A 7542-nucleotide genomic window follows, 5' to 3' on the forward strand; every position below is an offset into this window, starting at 1 on the left:
ATGCGTTTTTATATGGTTAACACACTTATTTAAGACTATTTATCTAAGTAACATTGCTTTTATTTTATTTTGAAAATAGCAATTTCTTTTACAGTTATAGCAGGTTTAAAAAATAAATACTACCACGGATTAAGGATATTTTCTCATCATTGACAATCCCAAATTCAACCGTGTCTTGTGCATTCAAACTCACTTTCTCTCTCTTCTTTCTCTTCCCCTCAAACCCAACCTATTTTTTATTGCTGTGGAGAAAATGGAATCTTTGTGGAAATAAAAAGTAAGCATGGAGAGTTTAGAAAAAAATGCAACATGCTAAGTGTTTGCATTTCTCCGACGCAATTCTTTATTTTTTTAATCGATTATTATATTTTTGTACTTGTTTTTTTCTTTTTGACGGACTCTTGTACATATATAATGTATATTACAAATTATAACAGTATTATTATGAGTATAATGATATATGTTATTAACTATACTAATAGTATTATGAATGTAATAATATATATTGCTAATTATACAAGTAATATTATGAGTATAATAGTTATAAAATTAATTATACCACTAATATTATGAGTATTTTAATGTATATAACTAATTAAACCAATAATATTATAAATATACTAATTATATAAGTAATTATACCAGTTCTATTATGAGTATTATAACGTATATTACTAAATATACCAATAATATTATGAGTATATACTAATAATAAAATTTGATGTTCTTTATCTTCTCTATTTTCGAGTTTGCATCTTCCTCGACATAATATAAAATCTAGACCTTTAGAATATATAAAATATGTATATGAAATTTATATATTTATGGTGATTGGGTAAGTGTGATGTTTATAAGTATTATTGTAATTAAAAATATATCTTTAAATACAAAAAAACAGCTAGAATAAGTTAAATTTGCTTATGACAAGTACAAATGAGTTGTAAATGAAGCTGGTTATGTATGTCAAATCAACTCATTCTTTTTCTTTTTCTTTTTCTCTCCTCTTTTTCTCTACTTCAATCCGAACTTTGTCTTTTTCTCTCCGCTATTTTATATTATCTCTCTTTTTCCTTTCTTTTTCTTTTTTGTTTATTTTCCTCCTCCTATCTCCTATAGACTTATCAGACTTTCAACTTCAGTTCCCCAAGAGAATCATGGCAAAGAATTTGGATAAGGAATTAATTATTGGCCAATCCAAATTTAGATTTGTCTCAGCATTAAACTACCGTAAATTTGTGTCACTACAAGTATTTTCCATGCTATAAATTTTAAGCAATACAATGACACTTGCTTAGTCATATTCTTATTCCAGTCAAAATTATTGAAATTATTTGTTACATCTTTTTGACAATTAAATAGATTTTTAAAAGTGATCCTAAATTGTGATTTACCAATAAGTTAAAACTTTTTGTACAACATAGTGGGGAACTAGGATATTTTAAGGACAATGAATAACTATTAAAGCTAGTTTAAATCTATTATATCTATAAATTTATACAGCAAGATATAATATTTTATAAACACGGGATCGAAAGAAAATTGTATGAAGTTTTAAGGAGAAAACAAGGTGTTTATACTTAAGATTTGTCGCTAGGGGTAATATCCCTTGGGTAAAGCCAGTCCCTTAATTGTAACCCACCACATCGAAACAACTAAAGTATATTTTATTTATCATCACATGCACATTCAAAGTTTGAAAGAAAAAAGTATGAGGCATTATCACAAGTACTGTATTTTGGTTACGAACTGATTATGCATAGATTTGTAATGAGAAACTCACGACATGCATCATTTGGCTTTCCTTGTCTCAGGATTAAGGTTTATATATGTTATGTTAACACGATGCAGTCACCGAATAAACCATTTCACTGAAACTTAAAATATTTTATTTAATAGTACAACATTTTACATACCATTTGAAACAAACTTCTTTTCCGAGAAAAGGGTATTGCATGAGTAGTACAATGTTCTAGCTTCTAGAGCTAGAATTTATTCCAAAATAGAAGAAAAACATACTAGCCAAATGGCTTCCAGAACGAGAGCTGGGCTTTAATATTTTTATATAAAGTATGACTGGGACATGCCAATCAATTTGTTTCCGAAATTAGTAGATTGCGCCACAATAGTTTTACCAGTAATGACATCCCACCTGCAATACTTGCAAACTGTAGCATCACTGCAATCTAAATCTCCGTCACACCTTGCAAAGCAAGTAATAATACGATTATTAGGAAGGAGGAGTAGGTTTTGTTCGATCGCTCGTAATTCAGGAGAAATGTCTCGAACGGCCATTACATAACTTTTCGAAGGCCAAGTCAAATGAGCTGCAAAATAAAACCAAAATAACGTTAGAATGATACAGAGTATTAGTAGACATGTCAATAAAATAAGTTTCACTTTTGCTTAACGGAAACCTAAACGCACATGTGTGTGTATGAAACGCAAGAGATTATGTATATATATTTACGCACGATCAGCGGCGAAAGCTGAATTTTTAAGGGTTCAAAAAATTTTAAAAAATAACTATGCAAAGAAGTTAAGGCAATTCAAGACCAAATATATATTATTGTATTAAATGGGCCGGAACCCTCTTCCGCCCACCTAGATTAAGATACTAGAAAGGAAGAAGATAGTAAATATAGTGATGCAAATGGGGCAGGACCGTACAAAATCATGAAAATAATGCTAAACACGCAACTTATGAGAAGCTAAAATATTAGTAGATCAAGTCTTGCTCTTTGTCCCGTCCTGCTCTGCTCTATTCCATTTACATCCCTATGTATAGACATTAGTTATGCATGAGTATGCAGGAGCAATATTTTTAGGTACTAAGAAAAGGAAAAAAAGAATAAGGATAGTAATTAACCAGTGAAAAGAAGAGCAGTGAAGATGAAAGCCAACTTAAATGTTGAACACAAGCTCGCCATTTTTTGCACTGTTCGAAGAGAGGATTGTTGTCAATGTATTAGTGTGCTAGCATTCCTTTGAAAGGGCACTATTTATAGGCCTTGGTTATAAGGATCACAATCATCTATCCATGATTCCAATAATTGTTTACTGATTATGATATAAGGCTAAGCCTTTCAAGCTTTTCAGTACTGCTATTAATGTCCCAACACAGTACTGATAATATTTTAACACTTTGGAGTAACTAACTTTCCCACAATGATTTGTCTTCATTATATTTTAATATTCTTTTAAAATTACACTCTGTAATTACATACAAGTTGATTTCATGTCATTATCTTTTTAAGTATTTCTTAGTTCTCTTAGCTTTTCGAAGGAGTCATTTGTAATCTCTTTCCAATTAGCTACGTATTTCATCAACTTATCTTTCCGTATTTATGCAATGACAAATTAATCTTTATATTATCAGTGTATTTTAACATGTGATAATAAGTTAGTTACCCTTTATATATATAAATTAATACATATCATCACAGGCATACACATAATTTCTTGTAAGCAACATCGATATTTAAAGAAATAGATGAACAATTCAATATACTGACATCATATAGTGAAAAAATAAAGTTTATGTCCGATTAACAAAATATATTACTACAACTCTCCTCAACGAGTTTCTAGTTACTCTTTTAAAACAGACATAGTACTTAATACTTATTTTTGTATGTAAGAACCAAATAATCTACTTCATTTTTCTAATGTTACAAATTAGTATCGATCAATTTCTTTGCCAAAAAAAGAAAAGATTAGCAAGATAACTTACAATAGAAATAGTAGCAAGTAGCACACAAAATCCCCATAATTGCAAATCGCAGAGAATGAGTGATTTTTTTGGGGGTCTTAGGTTTGATGAAATAATTATAATCCAGAAGGCATTAAAATTATGTTTGCCTGCTGAATTAAACCAAACTCATATTTGGTCTCTTGATTTGGTGTACAGCCCGACGGTCGTTTTGAGGTCTAGCATATCCTTCAACGGTTTGAGACCATGAATTGCTTCACTTTATGTATCATGACTTGCGCATGTAATTTTTTTTGATTTTCGAGAAGTTCAGAGTTGATTTAGAAGAATAATTCTCAATTCAGAAGCTTTAAGTTTGAAGAGTTCACCAAAGTTTGATTTTTCAGTAAACAACCACGGAATTGGGATTTCAGGGTTATAATAGGTTCGTATGATATGTTTGGACTTGGGCCTATGTTCGGATTGAGCTTCGAGTGTACAGGGAGCGATCCAGCGCACATTGTTGAAATTCCGCGTCTTGAAGGTTTTAGAGTTTTCTAAGTTTGATTTGAAGTAGACTATAGTGTTATCCATATATGTTTGAGATTATGAGCCTTGGGATAGGTTCGTATCGTGATTTGTGACTTGTGCATAAAATTTAGCGTCGTTCCGAGTTGTCTAAGTATGGTTTGTCGCGATCGAAGTTGGTTGAAATGAGTTTGAAGATTATAAGTCGATTAATTTGGTTTTGAGGTGCGATTCTTGGTTTTGATATTATTTTACATGTTCCGAGACTTCGAGTAGGTCTGTAGTATGTGTATAGCCTTGATGGTATATTTAGGTGTGATTTAGGGTGGCTCGGCTGAGTTTCGGACCACCCAGAGCAAAGTTGGAATTGGCAGATTTTTGCTGGTACTAGTGCTTCCCGGACGTGAAGGGTATCCCGCAAGTGTCACGACCCGGATTTTCCACCCTCGGGAGTCGTGATGGCGCCTGTTAATGTGAGCTAGGCAAGCCAATTATTGAACGAATAACTTTTTTACCCTTTTTATACTCTTTAACAATTATAAAGCAATAATATGTAAATAGCGAAAATTTAAAATAAGCGGAAGAAAAACAATAAAATATCTGAACATGTATCTAATACAACCGTTTAAGCCTTAACTACCCAGAACTGGTGTCACAGTACCACAAACGATCTAAGATTTACTACATACAAAGTTCGAAAAATAAACGATATACTGTTTCTGAATTAAGGAAATGAAACAGGGAATAAGGTATAGAGGAAGACGCCAGGGCCTATAGACGCCTGCAAGTCTACCTTGGATCTCCGCGTGGACTGAAGGTAGCCACCTAATCTACGGTCCAAAAGCTGCTCCGGGATCTGCACATAGTACAGAGTGTAGTATCAGCACAACCGACCCCATGTGCTGGTAAGTGCCTAGCCTAACCTCGGCGAAGTAGTGACGAGGCTAGGACCAGACTACCAAACAACCTGTGCAATTCAACTATATACAGCGGGAAAGAAGAACAGAAATAAACAGTCAAATATGGGAGGGATAACATGCTGCGGGGGAGATATAAATTCGGAATAGAAAGATAACAGGTAATTGAAAGAAACAACATATCTCAGATTTCATCAAGGAACCAGAAATCAATAAGTACACGGCATCACCCTTCGTACTTTTACTCTCGTCCTCACCAAAGCAATCAAGTAATGAAAATGTACACGGCATCATCCTTCATGATTTTACTCTCGTCCTTACCATATAATCAAAATAATCGTCACAGAATGGTACATCGTGCGGCACGACATCACCCTTCGTGCTTTACACTCTTTCCTCACAAATCATACACGGCATCACCCTTCGTGCTTTAACACTCTCTCACCAAAACAATACACGGAATTACCATTCGTGCTTTAACACTCTTCCTCACCCAAACAACAATCACAAATAATAAGGAAATGGAATAAATGAAATTACAATAAGAATCCCGGCAAGGGAACAATAGTTCAACAATCAAGTTCCGGCTAGGAATAACATCAAAAGAAGCATTAACATCCCGGCTAAGGTGATAATATCAAAAATAACAAATTCCCGGCAAGGGAGATAATATAATGATTCTCTTCTCTTTTTCACTTTTACTTCACAACTCACTTCACAACTTTGAGTCAATGCTCTGAAAGGTTCAATTTCCACTTATACTTTCACATTTCATTGTACAACTTGAGAAAATGCTCCTCAATGTTCAAATGTCACAATTACTTCCACAAACTTTGCCCAACAACCAAAAATCATCATCAAAGCATGAATAATATAACAAAACCATAATAATCACAATATAAGACTCACGGGTGTCGCGCCACCCTTTTCCCCTTCCAACGGAGAGGAATCCGGGTTTCGACATTCATGGGGTATAATGACTCATTTCCTTTTGGGAATTGGTATTTGAAGAGTTGCCACCTAATGATTAAATGCGCATTAGGACACCTATAGAGTTCATTTACAACTAACTTTGATAACCAGATTGGGTATGGGCTTGAAATTATTCTAAGGGGAAGGTGTTAGACACCCCTCAGGATCCACTAGTGTGGTTCCCGGCCAGATAGTTTTTTGTGAATTTGTACAATTAGCAAGTAAACAAATAAAGACATCAAGTAAGAGGGGATTTAAGTTAAACGCAAAGCGTTTGATAACAATTATTGAAAGGCGAGGTTTGAAAAAGTTATAAGCTAGACATGTTTGTAAAAAAATAAAGGAGGGTCATAGGTTTATTTATAATACGGATCACCTCAATGCAATACCCGGTATGAAACTCCTCAGAAGATGGGATACACGTGGTATTAGCGCACCGGTCATCATATCCATATCTACCCTTCCCGCCCCGTTAAGGTATTAAAGCGCGGATTGGTCTCGACCTCTATTGTATGCTATTACCCATCCCGTTCCTATCAATCCCGGAGGAAGTTAGGACTACTACTCCTATAATAGGGAGGATTTTAGGCTGACTCTTAGGTTTAAAAGTAAAAAGGCTAAGACGACATATAAAAATACGTAGGACTGCATTTTGAGGGGAACATATAAACAATTAGTGGGCTCATATATACCTCCGCAGACAATTCATATAAATAGCATGACATAAGCACAGTTAAGATCTGAATTTTAAAAATCCTAAAGCAGGGAGTATGAGTCAGAACCAGATTCGTTATGTAACTCAGAAAAGAAGTCCGAATCAGGCATGCCTGCTGGTTGTAGCAGTTGGTAATTAACAAAGACAGTTCCAGTTTTATTTAAGTAATTACCTAATGCTTGCCTAGGCGTAATGGTGATGTCCTATGAGCATGATATCTATACTGATTAAGAATGAAGTAGAGTAGTGGTTAATTTTAAACAGTATTTGGATCCTATAGACATGCTTTCTAATGATATTGATTAGCACGAAAAGAGTAAGTTATTTAATCTAATACCGCTAGGCATGAGTCAAACTGATTCTTAACTAAACTGGTTTTAGATCTTATAGGCATGATTTCTATTGCAGCTGATTTTAAATCCTATAGGCATGGTATCTAATTATTAAAGACTGACTTTGGACTTATAGGCATGATCTCTAGGGGAAACGAATCTGGATACATGTGGTAATGAAAATTGAAATTCAATTACATTACATCCTATATGCATGATATCTAATAATAAAGCTGATTTTTAACCCTATAGGCATGATCTCTATCGTTAAAGCTATTTAGATCCTATAGGCATGGTATCTAAGTGTGAAAGTAAAGCATGGAAAATTTATTCCTTGAACCAGAGCAGATCCTATAGTCATGATATCTAACAGTCCATGTTTGGAATTAA

This window comes from Nicotiana sylvestris, chromosome 11, assembly GCF_000393655.2.
Source record: "Nicotiana sylvestris chromosome 11, ASM39365v2, whole genome shotgun sequence".
Taxonomy (NCBI): Eukaryota; Viridiplantae; Streptophyta; class Magnoliopsida; order Solanales; family Solanaceae; genus Nicotiana; species Nicotiana sylvestris.